Source organism: Bubalus bubalis, chromosome 23 (genome assembly GCF_019923935.1).
Source record: "Bubalus bubalis isolate 160015118507 breed Murrah chromosome 23, NDDB_SH_1, whole genome shotgun sequence".
NCBI classification, from domain to species: Eukaryota; Metazoa; Chordata; class Mammalia; order Artiodactyla; family Bovidae; genus Bubalus; species Bubalus bubalis.
In genome coordinates this window covers 27,100,554-27,120,175 of record NC_059179.1, presented here as the reverse complement: position 1 = coordinate 27,120,175, position 19,622 = coordinate 27,100,554, and the positions used below count along the sequence as shown (strand labels likewise).

At 38.0% G+C, this 19,622-nt stretch overlaps 1 long non-coding RNA gene across 3 annotated transcripts in view; it reads left to right on the top strand.

Moving 5' to 3' along the window:
* LOC123331390 overlaps positions 1-19,622 on the top strand; it is a 293,514-nt gene that overhangs the window by 220,316 nt on the left and 53,576 nt on the right. For all 3 annotated transcript variants that reach the window (XR_006640514.1, XR_006640516.1, XR_006640515.1), the window contains exon 2: positions 2,710-2,767. This is a non-coding gene — a long non-coding RNA (uncharacterized LOC123331390). The remainder of the gene's footprint in view (positions 1-2,709; positions 2,768-19,622) is intronic.

Below are 19,622 nucleotides of genomic sequence, written 5' to 3'. Positions count from 1 at the left end.
GGTAAGAATACTGGAGTGGGTTGCCATTTCCTTCTCCAATGCATGAAAGTGAAAAGTGAAAGTGAAGTCGCTCAGTCCTATCAGACTCTTAGGACCCCATGGACTGCAGCCTACCAGGCTCCTCCATCCATGGGATTTTCCAGGCAAGAGTACTGGAGTGGGTTGCCATTGCCTTCTCCTAAAATACATGAACATATTTTAAAATACTAGAAATGCTACCCTCTATATAAAACTATTGCATCTGTATTTTTACTTTAAAAAAATTAAACTGTTAAAATATCAAATTCCTTTTTACCCTCTCTTGTTTAGGGTCCTTCCTATCTTCTAATTTCACTGGTACATGAGCTTGTTGTTTTGATAACAATCAACTGGTGTGAGAATACTAATGAAGCAATTATTCTTATCCTGAGAAAGGCACAGTTATTTTGAACTCAGTTATGCTTTCATAAGAAAAAATATATATTCTGAATTTAAATGTGTGTGTGTGTGTGTGTAGCTGTTTCAATTTTTTATTTCCAATTAAACATTTCTAATGAAGTAGATATTGAAACATTTTTGCAAGTTCAAGTATGAAAAAGGGAGGTCAGGATTAAGAGTGAAAGAGAGTTTAGAATTAAACATTTCCCCCTAGATCATCTATAAAGTGAAAAATTTAGAGCTGAATGTGGTAGAATATTTATGACACAAATTTAGATTCCTTATTTCTAAACTGCTCAGTGATTTGGTCACAAGCAGCTTTCAAGTAAGGAAATGAATTCACTAATGAGTGATAGCAGGCTTTCAATCAGGGCCTTTGGAGCAAAAGAGGAAAAATGAACATCTACTATCTTCAGGAGACCATGTTGAATATTAATGCTGCTGCTGCTGCTGCTAAGTTGCTTCAGTCGTGTCCAACTCTGTGCAACCCCAGAGATTGCAGCCCACCAGGCTCCCCCGTCCCTGGGATTCTCCAGGCAAGAACACTGGAGTGGGTTGCCATTTCCTTCTCCAATGCATGAAAGTGAAATCGCTTAGTCGTGTCCGACTCCTAGCGACCCCATGGACTGCAACCCACCAGGCTCCTCTGTCCATGGGACTTTCCAGGCAAGAATACTGAAGTGGGGTGCCATTGCCTTCTCCAGTTGAATATTAATAGTTACTTTTAAATTGCTTAATAATAAGTGTAATAAAAGCTCAATTCCACTAGTGATTTTTCAAGTGCTCAATAAGCCACCAATGGCCAGTGGGCATCATATAGGAAAGTGAAGATTTAAAATATTTCCTCAGTCCAGAAAGTTCTATGGACAGAAAACTCTATTGAAGAACATAAAACTCGTATCCTCCATAGTACAGTTGGAGGGAAAAGATACTGTGAATGTGTGCCAAGTCGCTTCAGACTCTGTGCGACCCTGTCTATGGACTGTAGCCCACCAGGCTCTTCACCAGGATTCATGGGATCCTCCAGGCAAGAATACTGAAGTGGATTGCCTTGCTCTCCTCTGGGGGATCTTCCTGACCCAGAGATCAAACCTGCATCTCTTAGGTCTCCTACATTGGCAGACAGGCTCTTTACCACTAGCGCCCCCTAGAAAGCCAAAAGACACATACTATTTTAAATGCCAAAGGCATGAGAATCATTTTAGCTAAGGTGATGTCAATCCATGGAAGTCTGTAATTAAAGTTCAGATCTCATAGACCAGATCACACTTGAAGTGGGCATCAAAGAAAATTTTGATTTGGAATAGTAGAGAATAAGGTGAAGGCTTTCAGAGTGTGGATCCAAGGACAAAAAGGAGGGACTCACACTAAGTGTAAGAATTTGACATTTTCTTGTCTGTGCTTATATCATGAATTACTTTTTCAATCTATGATATCTTTCTACAGATTTTTAAAGTCATATAGACATTTGCTGGTCATTAGTAAAATTAGCTGAATTTTTATTAATTGTTTTAACTGGACAAGCATAGATTCATTAAGTTGCAAAACACAGAAAATAAGGATTTTAAGGTGCCTGTATTAAACCCATTGACTTTTAAAAGTCACCTTTTCTATCAGGAAATCTCTCTTTGCATATGATGAGTATCCACAACAACAATAATCAAAACAGCAATGTAGGAACGCATTTGAGTCAGTTCTAATGAGGTGGATGAATCTAGAACGTATTATACAGAAGGAAGTGAGTCAGAAATAGAAAGATAAATACCATATTCTAACACATATATACGGAGTCTAGAAAAATGGTACTTAAGAATTTATTTACAGGGCAACAGTGGAGAAACAGACATAGAGAATACACTTATGGACATGGAGAGAGGAGAGGAGAGGGTGAGATGTATGGAAAGAGTAACATAGAAACTTATATCACCATATGTAAAATAGATAATCAGTGGGAATTTGCTGTATGGCTCATGAAACTCAACCTAGGTGGGATGGGGAGGAAGAAGGGAGGGAGGTTCCAAAGTGAGGGGATATATATATACCTATGGCTGATTCATGTTGAGGTTTGACGGAAAACAGAAAATTGTATAAAGCAATTATCTTTCAATAAAAAATTAATGAATTTTTAAAAAAGCAGCAATGTAAAGATCAGTAAAGCTTACTTTTTATTTCTTAATAAAAATAAATACAAATAAATTTAGCAAAGTAAAGATTAGTTAAGTGTACCTTTTAAGTTTTTTATAAAAATAGATATAAGTAAATTAATTCTAGTATTTTCTTCCTTTATCCCAGGTTGAAGACTACTTCTAGAGAGATACAATTGGAGTCCTTGGCCCCACGTATAACTCAGGTAATCATTTGCTGCAGTAAAATGGTGCATGTCATCTATACCGTAGTAAGATTTAATTACCTTTCATGATATCAAGAAAACCTGACATTGAATTGTCTTTCCTAAGAGCTCAGAGAAGCAAATGAAACATTGTATAAAATTGCTGCACATGAAATGTTTCTTTCAAGAGAACCAATTGCTGTAATTGAAACATCTCACAATATTTGATTTGCTTTTGCCCTATAACCAAATGTTTCAATTAAACTGATTTGTCTTTGCGAGACTGGAGATCATTTCCAGTACTTTGTCTAAATTACCAGACTTCAGCCTGGAATCTCAAACTCACACTTTAGAGGACACTGCCCAAGCTCTGGGCAGCTTGTGGACCAAATGTAAGAGATCTTTATCATTGCTATATGGGAGTGCTCCTTAGTAACTTATATGCATTTTTTTTTCTTTATACTTGAAACAGAAATTCTTCCACAGAGAGCTAATCAGCAGCTACAGCCCCGAATGGAATTCCAAAGCAGTTTTTCTGTTTAAAGAGGTGTCTGGTTTCACACATAGTAATGGAAAATGAAAATAATCTTTTTGCTTGCATTTTGGAGCTATTCAAAATATTGAGATATTGTTATCTGCAAAGAAGAAGTTGAAGTTCAGCACTCTCTTTCAGACCCCTTAACTGTGCTTCCCCTAAAGTATTAATGAGGACTAAGTTCTGAAATATTTGTCCAATTATTCTGAGATCTGGAATTTTATCCATTATATAAATTAAAATTTAATCACCTGGCAATATAGTGGACTATTGGGCATCCTAAATTGTGCCTAAATGTGAAGGAATAGTCCACTTCCCAGGAGCAGTCCTAATTTGGCTATGTAGCATATCAACAGCATAAAGAGACCTCAGTGGAATGCGGTGGTCTGCATATTTACTGGTACTCACTGCAGTCGGACACCATGAATCACAGACTTAAAATTCAAAAAATGTGAAAATACAATCTGTGTTCCTCTAGATGACAATCTTAGGCCAGTGGAGGAGAAATGCCTTTGGTTTAAGGTTGCAAAATTGTTCTCAAAGGGAGTCAAGACTAGAATCAAGATCTTAAGGACCTCTATCTTGGATGTCTTTGAAATTTGTTTCTCTCTCTTTTTCTTCCCCTCCTCCCATCTCTTCTATGAAATGTCAGAAAGGATTTTGAAGGTTTTACATATTTTGATTCTTTGAGTTCCGGAGCCTAACCCTCATCTCCAGTGCTCCAAAACCTACCAAGCAAAGGTCGATCTTGTGATTGAAGTTTATAAAGACTTTGCCTGAGCAAGAAGCTTTTGTCTTTAGTAAGTAAAGGTTGTGTAGAAGAGCAGCCCTTAGATCTTCAGAGCTAGGTTCAATACTCCCAGGACAATTTTGTTGTCCTTTCTTTTAAAGGCTAGACAGAATCTCTAATCTGGACTCTTTCCCAGTAAACAATAATTTTGTTCTACTATGGGTACTTGACCAATTTTTCCCTGATTCCAGAGAATATTTCATAATTATCATTACCACACAGGAGTTATCATTTGGAGGAGGAGAAACATAAAGGTTAAAGATTGTTGGGCATCAATTTCTGTTGACCAAACAAGATAAAAAGGCAGTTAGTTCCTAACAGTGATGAGTGGCCAAAACCTCAGCAAATAGGAAAAGCTATTACTGGAAATAAAATATACTCACATTGTAGAAGGCTTATTTTCTTATTTTTATTTTTCTCGTATGATTTCTGCATCATCATTAGTTGATCCATACATGACTGGTCATCTACATAAATTTAATCACCAAACAATAAGCAAGGACTCTATAACTGAAGGTTGTCAAATATAATAGGAAAAAACCATTAGCTAATATGACTTTTGGTCATGCTAAAAAATCACATGAGGTTATTTTAAAAGGTAACTCTAATTTCTATATTGAGATTGTTCTTCAAGTGAATCCACCCCATCAGCCTTTTTCAGTCCTGTTTGGAATAGCTTCAACATTAATACAAATTTCATCAAGCCCATCAAATTCAAGCTGCATCAGGGTTTTATAGATCTTATTACAGCTCCAAATGCTTGCTTTTATTTGTTCTTTAAAAGCAAAAATAACTAGTTGGCTTCATAAGGGATCCTTGTTTCTTAAATTATGATATTGCAGCAGGGATTAGCATGTTTAGTCTTCCTTGCAAACCAAGTACTCTTTTAGTGAAGAAAATCTCTATGCAAAATTCTGGAGAGACAAAGCAGTAATGATTATTAGTTTGTTGTTTTGGTTGAAGAGATGTTCATGGAAGGAAAACTCAGCTGCTGGAGTTTTTAGCATTCATGTTATCCAAAATTGTGAGACAATCTAAGGAATTCTGATAACTTTCAGTTCAGATCAGTCCAGTTGCTCAGTCGTGTCTGACTCTTTGCGACCCCATGAATTGCAGCCCTCCAGGCCTCCCTGTCCATCACCAACTCCCGGAGTTCACTCAGACTCATGTCCATCGAGTCAGTGATGCCATCCAGCCATCTCATCTTCTGTCGTCCCCTTTTCCTCCTGCCCCCAATCACTCCCAGCATTAGAGTCTTTTCCAATGAGTCAACTCTTTGCATGAAGTGGCCAAAGTACTGGAGTTTCAGCGTTAGCATCATTCCCTCCAGGGAATTCCCAGGGCTGATCTCCTTCAGAATGGACTGGTTAGATCTCCTTGCAGTCCAAGGGGCTCTCAAGAGTCTTCTCCAACACCAAATTCAAAAGCATCAATTGTTTGGCTCTCAGCCTTCTTCATAGTCCAACTCTCACATCCATACATGACCACAGGAAAAACCATAGCCTTGACTAGATGGACCTTTGTTGGCAAAGTAATGTCTCTGCTTTTTAATATGCTATCTATGTTGGTCATAACTTTCCTTCCAAGGAGTAAGCGTCTTTTAATTTCATGGCTGCAGTCACCATCTGCAGTGATTTTGGAGCCCCAAAAAATAAAGTCTGACATTGTTTCCACTGTTTCTGCATCTATTTCCCATGAAGTGACTTTAACAAAGTACAAAATTGGTAGGTAGCTGAAAGACAAATTATATAATTTTCTCCAAAGCTTTTCTAATATTTTTACATTAATTTTTAAGTTAAAGTATAGTTGATTTACAATATTACATTAGTTTCTTGTATCAGTTAAGTTCAGTTCAGTAGCTTAGTCATGTCTGACTCTTTGCAATCCCATGAACCGCAGCACACCAGGCCTCCCTGTCCATCACCAACTCCCAGAGTCCACCCAAACCCATGTCCATTGAGTCAGTGATGCCATCCAACCATCTCATCCTCTGTCGTCCCCTTCTCCTTCTGCCCTCAATCTTTCCCAGCATCAGGGTCTTTTCAAATGAGTCAGCTCTTTGCATCAAGTGGCCAAAGTATTGGAGTTTCAGCTTCAGCATCAGTCCCTCCAATGAACACCCAGGACTGATCTCCTTTGGGATGGACTGGTTGGATCTCCTTGCACTCCAAGGGACTCTCAAGAGTCTTCTCCAACACCACAGCTCAAAAGCATCAATTCTTCAGCATTCAGCTTTCTTTATAGTCCAACTCTCACATCCATACAGGACCACTGGAAAAACCATAGCCTTGACTAGATGGACCTTTGTTGGCAAAGTAATGTCTCTGCTTTTTAATATGCTGTCTATGTTGGTCATAACTTTCCTTCCAAGAAGTAAGCGTCTTTTAATGTCATGGCTGCAGTCACCATCTGCAGTGATTTTGGAGCCCAGAAAAATAAAGTCAGCCACTGTTTCCACTGTTTCTCTATCTATTTGCCATGAAGTGATGGGACCAGATGCCATGATCTTAGTTTTCTGAATGTTGAGCTTTCAGCCAACTTTTTCACTTTCCTCCTTCACTTTCATCGAGAGGTTCTTTAGTTCTTCTTCACTTTCTGCCATAATTCAGTATTTTTATAGATTATGCTCCATTAAAATTTATTACAAAATAATTGTTATAATTCCCTATGCTGCACAATATATCCTTGTTGCTTGTCTATTTTATAGATGATAGTTTGTATCTCTTAATTCCATACCATTATTTTCCTTTTACCCTTTCCACCTCTCCTTTGGTAACTACTAGTTTGTTTTCTATGTCTGTGAGTGTGTTTCTGTTTTGCATATATATTCATTTGTATTATATTTTAGACTCATGTATAAGTGATATCATATAGTATTTATCTTTTTTGTCTAAATTATTTCACTAAGCATAATAGTTTCTAGGTCCATCCACTTTCTGCAAGTGGCATAATTCCATTCTTTTTTATGGCTAAACAATATACCATATGCTTTTTCGTTATCCATTTGTCTGTTGATGGCTACTTAAGTTGCTTCCATGTCTTAACTATGATAAATAGTGCTATTATGAACATTTGAGTGTGTATATCTTTTTGAATTAATGTTTTTGTTGTTTCTGTATATATAGCCAGGAGTAAAATTGCTGGATTATATGGTAGTTCTCATTTTAGTTTTTTGAGGAACCTCCATACTGTTTTCCATAGTGGCTGGACTAATTTACATTCTCCCAAAAGTGTAGAAGAGTTCACTTTTTATCATACCTTCTCCAACATTGTTGTTTATAGACTTTTTGATGATAGCCACTCACATGTGTAAGGTCATATATCATTGTTGTTTTGATTTGTACTTCTGTAAAAATTAGTGATATTGAGCATTGTTTCATGTACCTGTTGGACATCTATGTGTCTTCTTTGAGAAAATATCTATACAGGTCTTCTGCCCATTTTTTGATTATTTGGTTTTTTGGTTCTATTTTTTAAATATTGTAACTCATTACTACATTTGTGAAAATGGTTATGGGGAATAAAACAAGGAAACAAAGTTCTAGAACCATAGTGCATGTATAAACAAATTAACCCTCACATAGGCACAGTATTCTTCCATCTGTTGTCTCATCTGATATTCTATGTTATATGAAAAGCCAGTTATACCTATTACCATTTTGCAGATTGGAAACTAAGGTCCTGACAGAACCAGCATGACTCAGAATACACTCAGGCATCAGCCTGGTCCTAGGCTAGCATTAGGTTTGGTACATTGCTGGAGCTATTATGAACCAAGAGGTAGAATTTGAGATGTTTGGGGAGAGGGGCTCTGGTTTTAAGGAAGTATGCACTCTAGGAGAGGATACTGGGTTAAGTTAGCTTGCTTGAAAAACAGTAGTAGGAACAGGTTCACTGGCTACTGAAAAGCACCAGCTATCTACCATATAGATATGCAAATATCCACATAGTCTCTAGCACTGATGAGATCTTGTTGTTGATGTTCAATTCAGTTGCTAAGCCGTGTCCAGCTCTTTGAGACCTTGTAGACAGCAGCACACCAGGCTTCTGTGTCCTTCATTATCTCCTGGAGTTTGCTCAAATTCATGTCCATTGAGTTGGTGATGCCATCCAACCATCTGATCCCCTGTCACCCCTTCTCCTCCTGCCCTCACTCTTTCCCAGAATCCAGGTCTTTTCCAATGAATTGGCTCTTCACATCAGGTAGTTAAAGTATTGCAGTTTCAGCTTCAGCACCAGTTCTTCCAATGAATATTCAGGGTTGATTTCCTTTAGGATTGACTGGTTTGATCTCCTTGCTGACAAAGGGACTCTTAAGAGTCTTCTCCAGCACCACAGTTTGAAAGCACCAAGTCTTTGGTGCTCAGCCTTGTTTGGGATTTTAGTGAATGCCAAATAGAAATCAGGAGAAGGCAATGGCAACCCACTCCAGTACTCTTGCCTGGAAAATCCCATGGACAGAGGAGCCTGGTAGGCTGCAGTCCATGGGGTCGCCAAGAGTCAGACACAACTAAGCGACTTCACTTTCACTTTCCACTTTCATGCATTGGAGAAGGAAATGGCAACCCACTCCAGTGCTCTTGCCTGGAGAATCCCAGGGACGACGGGGCCTGGTGGGCTGCCGTCTATGGGGTCGCACAGAGTCAGACACGACTGAAGTGACTTAGCAGCAGCAGTAGCAGCAGATAGAAATCAAAGAGTAATCGGGATGTTAAAAGCAAACAACCCTGATGAATTCAGAGACTTCAACCACAGTTAACCTGAAATGATCACTTACCTTTCCACCACAGAGGAATTCATAGCATTAGGTTTGATATATTCTTGGGACTATTATGAACCAACAGGTAGAATTTGAGATGTTTGGGAAGCGGGCTTCTGGCTTTAAAGAAATATGCACTCTAGATTTTTTTTTTTTTTTTTTTTAATTCTGGCTGACAGCCCTGGGAGATTTACTGGGACTTTGGTGAGGAAGGGGGATTCATTTAAAACATTTTCAAGGAGTCTCAGAAGTTACAAGAGAGATCTCTAGATCTCTGCAGGTTAGTTATATGTGAAATAAAACAGTAGAATAAGTCCAAAGGCTTTTCTAACTTCTCACCCTGTGACATATCAGCCTGGACTTTGGGAGAATCTTCCATTCTTTTTGGTGTTAGTTTAAGTGTCACTCTTTCTTTCTTAAAAGGCGTGTTTCCAATCACAGATACCCCCACGTGTCATCCTTTGCATTTCATCCTTGCTAAAGCAGAACATAGCAAGGCAGATAGTCCTTCCCATAATGAACTTGTAAGCGAATATTGTAATTGTGCAAGAACAACAACAAAAAAGAAGTATATAGTATATTTTGTATATTTATATAGAAATGGGTGGAACAATGTAAGAAAGAAAATTTGTAAATGAATATAAATATATAATGCTGTTTTGTCACTCAGTCATGTCTAACTCTTTGAGTCCCCATGGACTGCAGCATGCCAGAGTTCCCTATCCTACACCATCTCCCAGAGATTGCTCAAACTCATGGCCATTGAGTTGATGATGCCATCCAACCATCTCATCCACTGCTGTCCCCTTCTCCTCCTGCCTTCAATCCATCCCAGCATCAGGGTCTTTTCTAATGAGTTGGCTCTTCACATCACATGGCTAAAATACTTGAGCTTCAGGTTCAGCATCAGTCCTTCCAATGAATATTCAGGGATGATTTCCTTTAGGATTGACTGCTTTGATCTTCTTGCAGTCCGAGGGACTCTCAAGAGTCTTTTCCAATACCACAGTTCAAAAGTATCAATTCTTGGGCACTCAGCAATCTTTGTTGCCTAAACATGGCAACATTTCAAGGGTCATATGGTGCCTAGTGCAGCAAGCAGTTATTGTGCTTATACACAAATTTCCTAAGCCAAGTTTCATGCTTTATTCTACTTTAAAAGATTTCCCTGGCAGCTCAGTGGTAAAGAATCCACCCATAGTGCAGGAGACCCGGTTCCATCCCTGGGTTGGGAAGATCGCCTGGAGGAGAGCATGGCAACCCATTCCAGTACTCTTGCCTGGACAATCCCATGGACTGAGGAGCCTGGCAGGCTGAAGTCCATAGTGTTGCAAAGAGTTGAACACGACTGAAGCAACTGAGCATGCAAAAGGCTGCCACATGTATGGTACCAGCTTGTGAACTTAAGCAGTCATGTCTGTTATTATCTATAACTAGTTTGCATAATGGCAACCCACTCCAGTGTTCTTGCCTGGAGAATCCCAGGGACGGGGGAGCCTGGTGGGCTGCCGTCTCGGGGGTTGCACAGAGTCGGACACGACTGAAGCGACTTAGCAGCAGCAGCAGCAGTTTGCATAATGACCCCTAACACTGAAAAGTCAAAAATACCTAGCACAGCATTGTTATGGTCTCCAAAATGTATGCATTTTTGCCTCTCCCAGTCTTATTTCACTGTCCCTTTAACTTCCTCTGCTCCAGCCATGTTGATTTCTTTTCACTCCTTGAACATACTTGCATTTCCCCTGAATCTGGGCCTTTTCCATCTGACGTCTTTCTTCCTAGAATACCCATCCTCCAGATTTTTTATGTCTGGATTTCTTAATATTCAGATTTCAGCCCATATATCACTGCCTTATAGAGATTTTCCATAATTAGCTCTATTAAACATCCCCTCCCCCAACACAAACACCAGCAGTCTCTCGTTTCCCACTTTTATTTTTGTAACGTTTACCACTATTTGAAATTCCTTATTTTTATTTTTCTTACCATTAATCTCCATCTGCTAGAATTTAAACGTTATTAAAATACACATATTTGTATCTTTTTTAGTGTCATTACCAGAATTCAAAACAGTGCCTGGTACTTAGTAAGTGATTAAAGTTTGAATGATTACAAGTCTAACAAAATAAACTATATCATTATTGCTATGAATGAACTAAATTAGGAATTTCTGCCAGATACTCAGAAAAATTGTTTCATCAGCTAGGTGTTATGCTTTCTCTAAGGGCTCTTCCTTTATTCTATACCTTTGGATCCAATAATTGAAGATATCTAGGTTTTGTAAAGAGTTGAACTTAGTAGGGTGCAGTTATAAAATCAATGTTTTTTTCCTCTCCTTTTCCCACTAGTCTTGCCTACAGATCCCCTCTTCTTCAGTATCTGGATTAATCTCAGTCAGGCCTCTTGGTTTTCTCAGTCAATTTTAGACAGTAAAAAGGATCTTTGTTCATGTTCAAGCATTTATGATGTAACATAACAATTCTAAAATCTTTCAAAGTTAAAACTTTTTCTCTTGCTATGCTCCAGTGTGGTTCACAATTGGGAGACTGCTGTAGGAACAGGGATCTTGGCTGGCTTCTTTCCTTTCTTTATTCACCACCTCTGCTATTAGCTGGCTTCTGATTCTTCACTTTCCAGGGTTGAACCTCTGGGAGAAGAGTTTAGTAGGAAAAGGGTAAAATTTCACATGGAAAATATAGATGCCCTGGCACCGTCTAGGCATGGGTTGACCAAAGCTGACTCTTCTTCAGGAACATTTTGCAGGGCCTTCATATTTCTTCTAGGCTTCAGTTCTCTCATCCTGAGTAATGCCTCCCTTGTGTGAGCCAAATATGACTCATTCTCCACTTATAATATTGGAACCCTTTTATCCCTCTCTGTGGTCTACTTCTGTAGGACTCTGTAAGTAAACCTCATTCCACTTCATTTTCTGAAGAGCCACATCAAAGTTTTAAAAAATCTGCAGATTTTTTTCCCTGTAAAATGTGAGGGAAAATGCAACTTGACTCTCCACACAGCCTTCCACACTGCAGGGTTCAGAAAGGGATACTCCACAGCTTCCTCCAGTGCACCCCGGGCAATGTGGAGTTACAAGTGCTTGCATGGATAAGTTTTAGGTTTCTCTATGTATGTGTGTGTGTGTGTACATACACATACATACATACATTTCTCTGTAAATACAGAGTAAGTTCTCTGCTGGTGGAGACCATGTTTTTGCTGCCTGTGTATTCTTCTTGTTGTGTAGCTCTGGTGAATAACAATGCATCGCTATTCATTTGCTCCCATTCTTCATTCCACTTACCCTTGATCTAGAAGTAAAAGAGCTTAAATTAGATATTGTAGAGGAAACTAAGCCAACATCATGTTTGAAGCATCTACTTGTCTAATCATTACTTGTTTGATTCTCTAAATTTACTCAACTACTTTTATTCTAGTTCAAGTTGAAAAATCAGACACATGTGGAAGTATTCAATGCCATATCTGTAGTCAACATTTTTTTCAATAGTTCTATTTTTTCTTGTTCTTACTATTCTCAAAGCCCAGAGGGTACATTCTAAGATAAAATTATAAGACAACCTCCTTTTCTTATGTAAATTTTGTTGTAAGGGTCTTTTGGAATATGATCTTTTCCCCCTATTCACAGCTTCACTTACAATTTTTTAAAAAAGTATATACATTCACAACTTTACTGGGTTATCACTACCTCTTATTCTCACATTTAAAACTGACTTTAAAAAGTATGATATCTAGGAAGATTCTCATGAGTTTTCCCATCAACAGGGTTACATATTTTTTTGCAGTGTAACAGCTTTGGAATACAAAGACTTTTGAAATAGGCATCCTTGATACAAATTGCAGATTACTTTCTCACTACTCTTGGCTGTGTACTCCCAAATCAATAGAAATTCATGGGATCTGAAAATTAAATCTTGCGGTGCCTTCTTTCATTCTGACTTTATTGATAAGGCTATAATCCTTCTGCACCATTTTAGCAAGTTCAGGTGGAAAAGTATTAACATTGACATTTGAAAATGAATGTGTTGGGTCAGAGAGGTAGAGGAGATGTTAGGACTTCACAGCCCAATTACCTAGGTCCTGTTTAAATTTCATAGACTACCCTAAGCACATCAGAGATACTGCTGAAATCTTTGCACATGCCCAGTTGGTTCCTTTTGCAGTACCCAAATGCAATGGGCTTAGACTCATCAAAAAATGTTGAAGTAAAGCTTAGTCTTTTCCAATGAAGGAACTGCTGATCAAGATCATCAATACTCAGAGCTGTCCTGCAAAATTGAGACCAGTTTCATAATTATGATGGCTACAGACTCATTGCTGAAGGTTCAATGTAGTGTACTTTATTAAAAATTAATAGATTCTGAATTTAAACAGAATCTTTAGAACTCCATATGTTCTATTGGCTGTAATATACCATGTACTAAGAAACAAGGCATTTCTGTAGCTCTTTTCTTTCTTGGTAAATCACCCATCCATGCACTGTCATATATACAATATGACAATATCAGCTGGTCTCAGGAAGAGGGTTCCATTAGAATCATTTGGAAATAACCATTTTTTACTATCCTTGTTTGTCTCTGTCATCATCAGAGATTTAAAATTCTCTGTTTATCCCTACATAGATTTTTTTTATCATTGTAAATACATATATCCTCCAATTTTATTCAGTTCCATGCTTGTCTTCATTCCCCCTACCCCCAAGTTCTCAAAACACACCAAGTCTAATAATCCGTCATCATGAAAATCCCCCATCTCTTTAATTTCTTCAGTTATCGGTCTGTCTCTTCTTGTTGTGAATAGGTTGATGCTTCTCTCTTGAATCCATTGCTTCACCTGCAGCTCATGAAGTCACCATTGTCTTTTTTTTTACTCCCACAGTCCTTACCCAAGTTCCAGAAATTAGACTGGGGCTAAGATAGCATCTGGATTATTGTCATTTCCAGACCTTTCTCCCTCAAACACCCCTGTTCCTTTGTGACTTGATAGCACATTTAACTACATACTACCCCTTCTTACTATGCTCATCTACCAACCTTCCAGTTTAAGCACCAAGCTCACTGTTTTTCTTTTGAGCCCTGGGCTCTCAGATTTTACCACTCTGCCTCAGCCATCCAGTTCTAAATTCATTGCTTAGTAATTATCAGTTATAGTTATGTCATCTCTTCCAAATCTGTTTCAAATTCTCTGACTGCTGTGTCTTATGTTTTATGCTCATGTATTACATTCCATCCATGGCCACAGCTTGACTCCTTTTGGAATTCTAATCCATTTATCCTACCACTTCCTCACAGCTTAGGTTCCATGGTTCATTATTTTAGCTCCTTGCTTTTAATTCCTATTGAACCTATTCCCACCAACAATCTCACAAAAGTCCAGTGGTTCTTAAACCCAGCTCTCTCCCTACTCTATTCCTGCTCCCTTAAAGCAGTGTCTAAAGAAATCACACAATCTTATTGGTAAGATTCAATTTCAATTTGCAATAACAATTTAAAATTAAGGAGTCAAAACCTCTCAGAAGTGCCCAATACCCTTCTATGTTTTCCTGGTCGTATCACTTTCACTTTTTCCAGAATGTTTCACGTGTTTTTGTTTTGTTTTGTTTTGTTTTGTTTCCCTTCAAACTTCATATTCTCTACCAGATCACCTCACTCTCAGTGAAGAATTCATGGAAAATGAGAAATGTTATCTTCCACCAACAAATCTACCAATGTATGTACAACTACCGTCACACTCGTAGCGTTCTTCCACATTGCGGTGTACGGCACATCTCTGCTTCTGACACTAACCAGAACTTACACTCAAGCTCTGAGGCCCGTGGTTTCTTGTTTACTTAAGGACTGTGTTCCGTTCTCCCTCTTCTTTCTTGCATCGTCACTTTTTTCATGTCTATCAGAGCTTTGTGAATCAGTATACAACTGTGTCATGAAATTTGGAATCTAAATAAGTAAGTAAATAAATAAGGAAAATCAGCTCTCTACGCTTGATAAGTCCCTTCAATTGGAATCTCATATCTCCATGAAACATTATAACAAAAAATTGGGGGAGAATTTTGCTTATAATTTCCAACCTCTGTCTCCCATTCTCTCTCTCCTCAACTCTTCCTTTTCATTGCTACTACTTTATTGAAAACATTCTTGTCATATCAGCAAATCTATCCTTGCTGAATCCAGTGGTTAATTCTCAGTGCACAATGGAATCAATCTCAAAACAGCATTTTTATGCAGATGATCACTGTCTCTTAATAAAATTCCTCCCCCCACCCCAATCACTTAGCTTCCAATATAGCATGCTCTCTGTTTTTAGATGGTGATGATAACTGCACAACCTTTTGACTATGGTTAAGCTCATTGATTCACACATTTTAAAAAGACTTTAATGGCATAAGAATTGTAGATTTAAGAAATGAGAAAACAATTGCAATTGGAGAAAAAACAAGACAGCATTCTATGAACAATGCTGCTATGAATGTTTGTGTACCAGTTTTTGTGTGAACATATTTTTGTTTCTCTTGAATATATGTGTAGACTTGGAATTGATGGGTCACATGGTAATTCTGTATTTACCCTTCTAAAGAATTGCCAAACTGTTTCCCACAGTAGCATTTTACATTCCCACCAGCAAAATATAAGAATTGCAATTTTTAAAATATATCTTTGTCAGTATTTGTTATTTTGATGAATTTTTTCTTTTTGTTTATAGTCATCATAGTGGTAGCTTATTTTTTTTGTAATTTTATTTTATTTTTAGACTTTACATAACTGTATTAGTTTTGCCAAATATCAAAATGAATCTGCCACAGGTATACATGTGTTCCCCATCCTGAACCCTCCTCCCTCCTCCCTCCCCATTCCATCCCTCTGGGTCGTCCCAGTGCACCAGCCCCAAGCATCCAGTATGTGCATCGAGACAGCAAAAGAGACACTGATGTATAGTGGTAGCTTATTGTAGTTTGATTTGCATTTCCCTTAACTAATGATGTTGAACACTTTTTTATGTTTTTCCTTATTGATCATTTGTGTATCTTCTTTGGAGAAGGTCTATGCAAATACTTTGACCATTTTTTAATTGGGATAGTTTTAAAATACTGTTGTTTTTTAAGTTGAATTGTTATATTTATTTTGGTTTTCATTCTTGTATTCTACATCATATATTTTGGATACTGTATACTTTTGAGGTATATTGTTTGAAAAAATCTTTCTCCCATTCTATAAATTCCTTTCATTACTTAATAATGTTCTTAGAAAGCACACACATTTTTTTTTTCTTTTTTAGTTCAGTTCAGTCACTCAGTCGTGTCCGACTCTTTGCAGCCCAATGGACTGCAGCATGCCTGCCTCCCTGTCCATCACCAACTCTCGGAGTTTACCCAAACTCATGTCCATTGAGTTGGTGATGCCATCCAACCATCTCATCCTCTGTCATCCCCTTCTCCTCCCACCTTCAATTTTTCTCAGCATCAGGGTCTTTTCAAATGAGTCAGCTCTTCGTATCAGGTGGCCAAAGTATTGGAGTTTCAGCTTCAACATCAGTCCTTCCAATGGACACCCAGGACTGATCTCCTTTAGGATGGACTGATTGGATCTCCTTGCAGTCCAAGGGACTCTCAAGATCTCCTCCAACATCACAGTTCAAAAGCATTAATCTTTGGTGCTCAGCTCTCTTTACAGTCCAACTCTCACATCCATACATGACTACTGGAAAAACCATAGCCTAGACTAGACAGACCTTTGTTGGCAAAGTAATGTCTTTTTCTTTTTAATGAAGTCTAATTTATCTGTTTTCCCTTTTGTTCTTTTGCTTTATATGTAATATCTAGGAAACTATTGTTTAAACCAAAATCATAAAGATTTACAACAGTATTTTATCCTAGTAGTTGTTTAACTTTTCACTTAAGTTTAGGGCTTTGATTCATTTAGAGTTAATTTTTAAATTTGAATGAAGTAGAAGTCCAAGTTTATTGTTTTGCCAATGGATATCCACTTATCCCTGCATCATTTGTTGAAAAGACACTTCTTTCCCTATTAAATGGCCTTGATGCTCTTGTTAAAAATCAATTGACCATCAACATATGGGTTAATTTGTAGACTCTTATTTCCATATCATTGATTGGTGTATCTGCCCTTATGCCAGTATTACACTGTCTTGGTTACTGTAGCCTTGAAATAAGTTGTAGTTGGAAAGTATGAATCCACCAAATTTATTCTTTTACACAATTGTTTTTGCTATTTTGGATTTTTTTATTTTCTACATGAATTTCAGGATTATCTTGTCCATTTCTAAAAAAAGGTAATTTTGATTTCGATAGGAATTGTCTTTGATTGTAGTTCAATTTGGGGAGTATCGGCACCTTGACAATATTAAGTCTTCCAATCTGTAAAATGATACATTTCTATATAACTTAGATCTTTTAAATTTCTTTTAATATTTTGTAGCTATCAAATACATGTCCTCTACTTATTTTGTTGAATTTATTCCTAAGAATTTTATTTTTAATGCTGCAGCCATGTCTCAGAGATATTGCAGGTCCAAGTCCAGATAAGTGCAATGATGTATTGCAATAAAGTGAGTCACATAATTAAAAATAAAATTCTCAGGGAATAAAAAAAAATGTTACATTTACACTGTACTGTAGTGTAGTAAATGTGCAATAACATCTAAAAATTACCTACCTTAGTAAAAAATACATTATTGCTAAAGACTGCTAACCATCATCTGAGTCTTTAGCAAGTTATAATCTTTTTGCTGGTGGAAGGTCTTTCCTCAATGTTGATGGATGTTGACTGATTATGGTAGTGGTTACTGAATGTTAGGGTGGCTGTACCATTTCTTATTGGAGAAGGCAATGGCACCCCACTCCAGTACTCTTGCCTGGAAAATCCCATGGACGGAGGAGCCTGGTAGGCTGCAGTCCATGGGGTCGCTGAGGGTCGGACACGACTGAGCGACTTCACTTTCACTTTCCACTTTCATGCATTGGAGAAGGAAATGGCAACCCACTCCAGTGTTCTTGCCTGGAGAATCCCAGGGACGGAGGAGCCTGATGGGCTGCTGTCGCTGGGGTCGCACAGAGTCTTCAGACATGACTGAAGTGACTTAGCAGCAGCAGCAGCAGCTTTTCTTAAAATAAGACAACGATGGCATTTGCTGCATCAATTGAGTCTTCTTTCATGAACAATTTCTCTGTAGCGTGCTATGCTATTCTACAGCATTTTTACCAAGAGTAGAATGTCTTTCTAAATTGGAGTCAATCCCCTCAAAACTTTATGCTGCTTTATCAAACTAAATTTATGTACTAAAGTTTTTTGTGGTCATTTCAGCAATTTCACAGCGTCTTCACCAGGAGTAGATTCCATCTCAATAAACCATTCTTTTTTGTTCATCCATCAGCAGTGGCTCTTCATTCTTTAAGGTTTTTATCATGAGATTGTAGCAATTCAGTCCCATATTCAGTTTCCATTTATAATACCAGTTCTCTTGCTATCTCCATCACACTGTACCTGCTTCCTCCTCTGCTATTTTGAGACCCCTCAAAGTCATCCATGAAGGTTGGAATCAATTTCTTTCAAACTTTTGTTAATGTTAATATCTTGACCTCATCCTATGAGTCACACATTTCTACCTTGCATCTAGAATGGTGAATCATTTCTTGAAGGTTTTCAATGGACTTTTCCCAAATCCATCTGAGGAAACACTGTCTATTGTGGCTATAGCCCTACAAAATGTTTCATGAAGAATAAGGTTTGTAAACCATGGTCATGGGCTGCAGAATGGATGTTGTGTTAGCAGATATGGAAAAAAAAAAAAAAAAAAAAGAACATACTAATCTTGTTGTACAGCTCCATCCAAGTGCTTGGGTTACCAGGTGCACTGGGTGACCAAGGGCAGTATTGTTTTTTAAAGAAACCTTTTTTTTTCCTGAGCAGCACTTCTCAACAATGGGTTTAGAGCATTCAATAAGCCATGTCATAAACAAATATGCTGTCATACAGGCTTTGTTGTTCCATTTATAGACTACAGGGCAAGTCAGTTTAGCATGATTCTTAAGGGCTGTAGGATTTTCAGAATGGTAAATGAGCATTGGCCTCAACTGCAAGTCATCAACTGTATTAGTTCCTAACCATCTTGAATCAGCCTGTCCTTTGAAGCTCTGAAGGTAGACATTGTTCTTTCTAGCTATGAAACTCCTACATGGCATCTTCTAATAGAAGGCAGTTTCATCTGCATTAAGAATCTCTTGTTTAATGTAGCCACTTTCATTAATTCTCTTAGCTAGGTCTTCCAGGTGGCTTGCTGTAGCTTCTACATCAGCACCTGCTGCTTCACCGTGCACTTTTATGTATGCAAATTACTTTTTTTCTTCAATCTCATGAACTGGGAATTCCTGGCAGTCCAGTGGTTGGGACTATGTGATTCTGTTGTTGGGCGTCGGGTGCAGGTTTGATCCCTGGTTGGGGAAATAGGATCTTGAAGGTGATGTGGCCCACAAACAAACAAAAAATACCTCACAAACCAACATCTGTTAGCTTTAAACTGCTTTTCTGTGTTTCCTCACCTCTCTCAACCTTCACTGAATTGAAGACAGCCAAGTCCTTGCTCTGGATTAGACTTTGGCATAAGGGAATGTTGTGACTGGTTTGATCTTCTGTCCAGACCACTGAAGCTTTCTTCATATTAGCAATAAGGCTGTTTCACTTGATTTGTGTGTTCACTGGAGTGGCACTTTTAATTTCCTTCAAGAATATTTTTTTGCATTTACAGTATGACAAACTGGCACGAG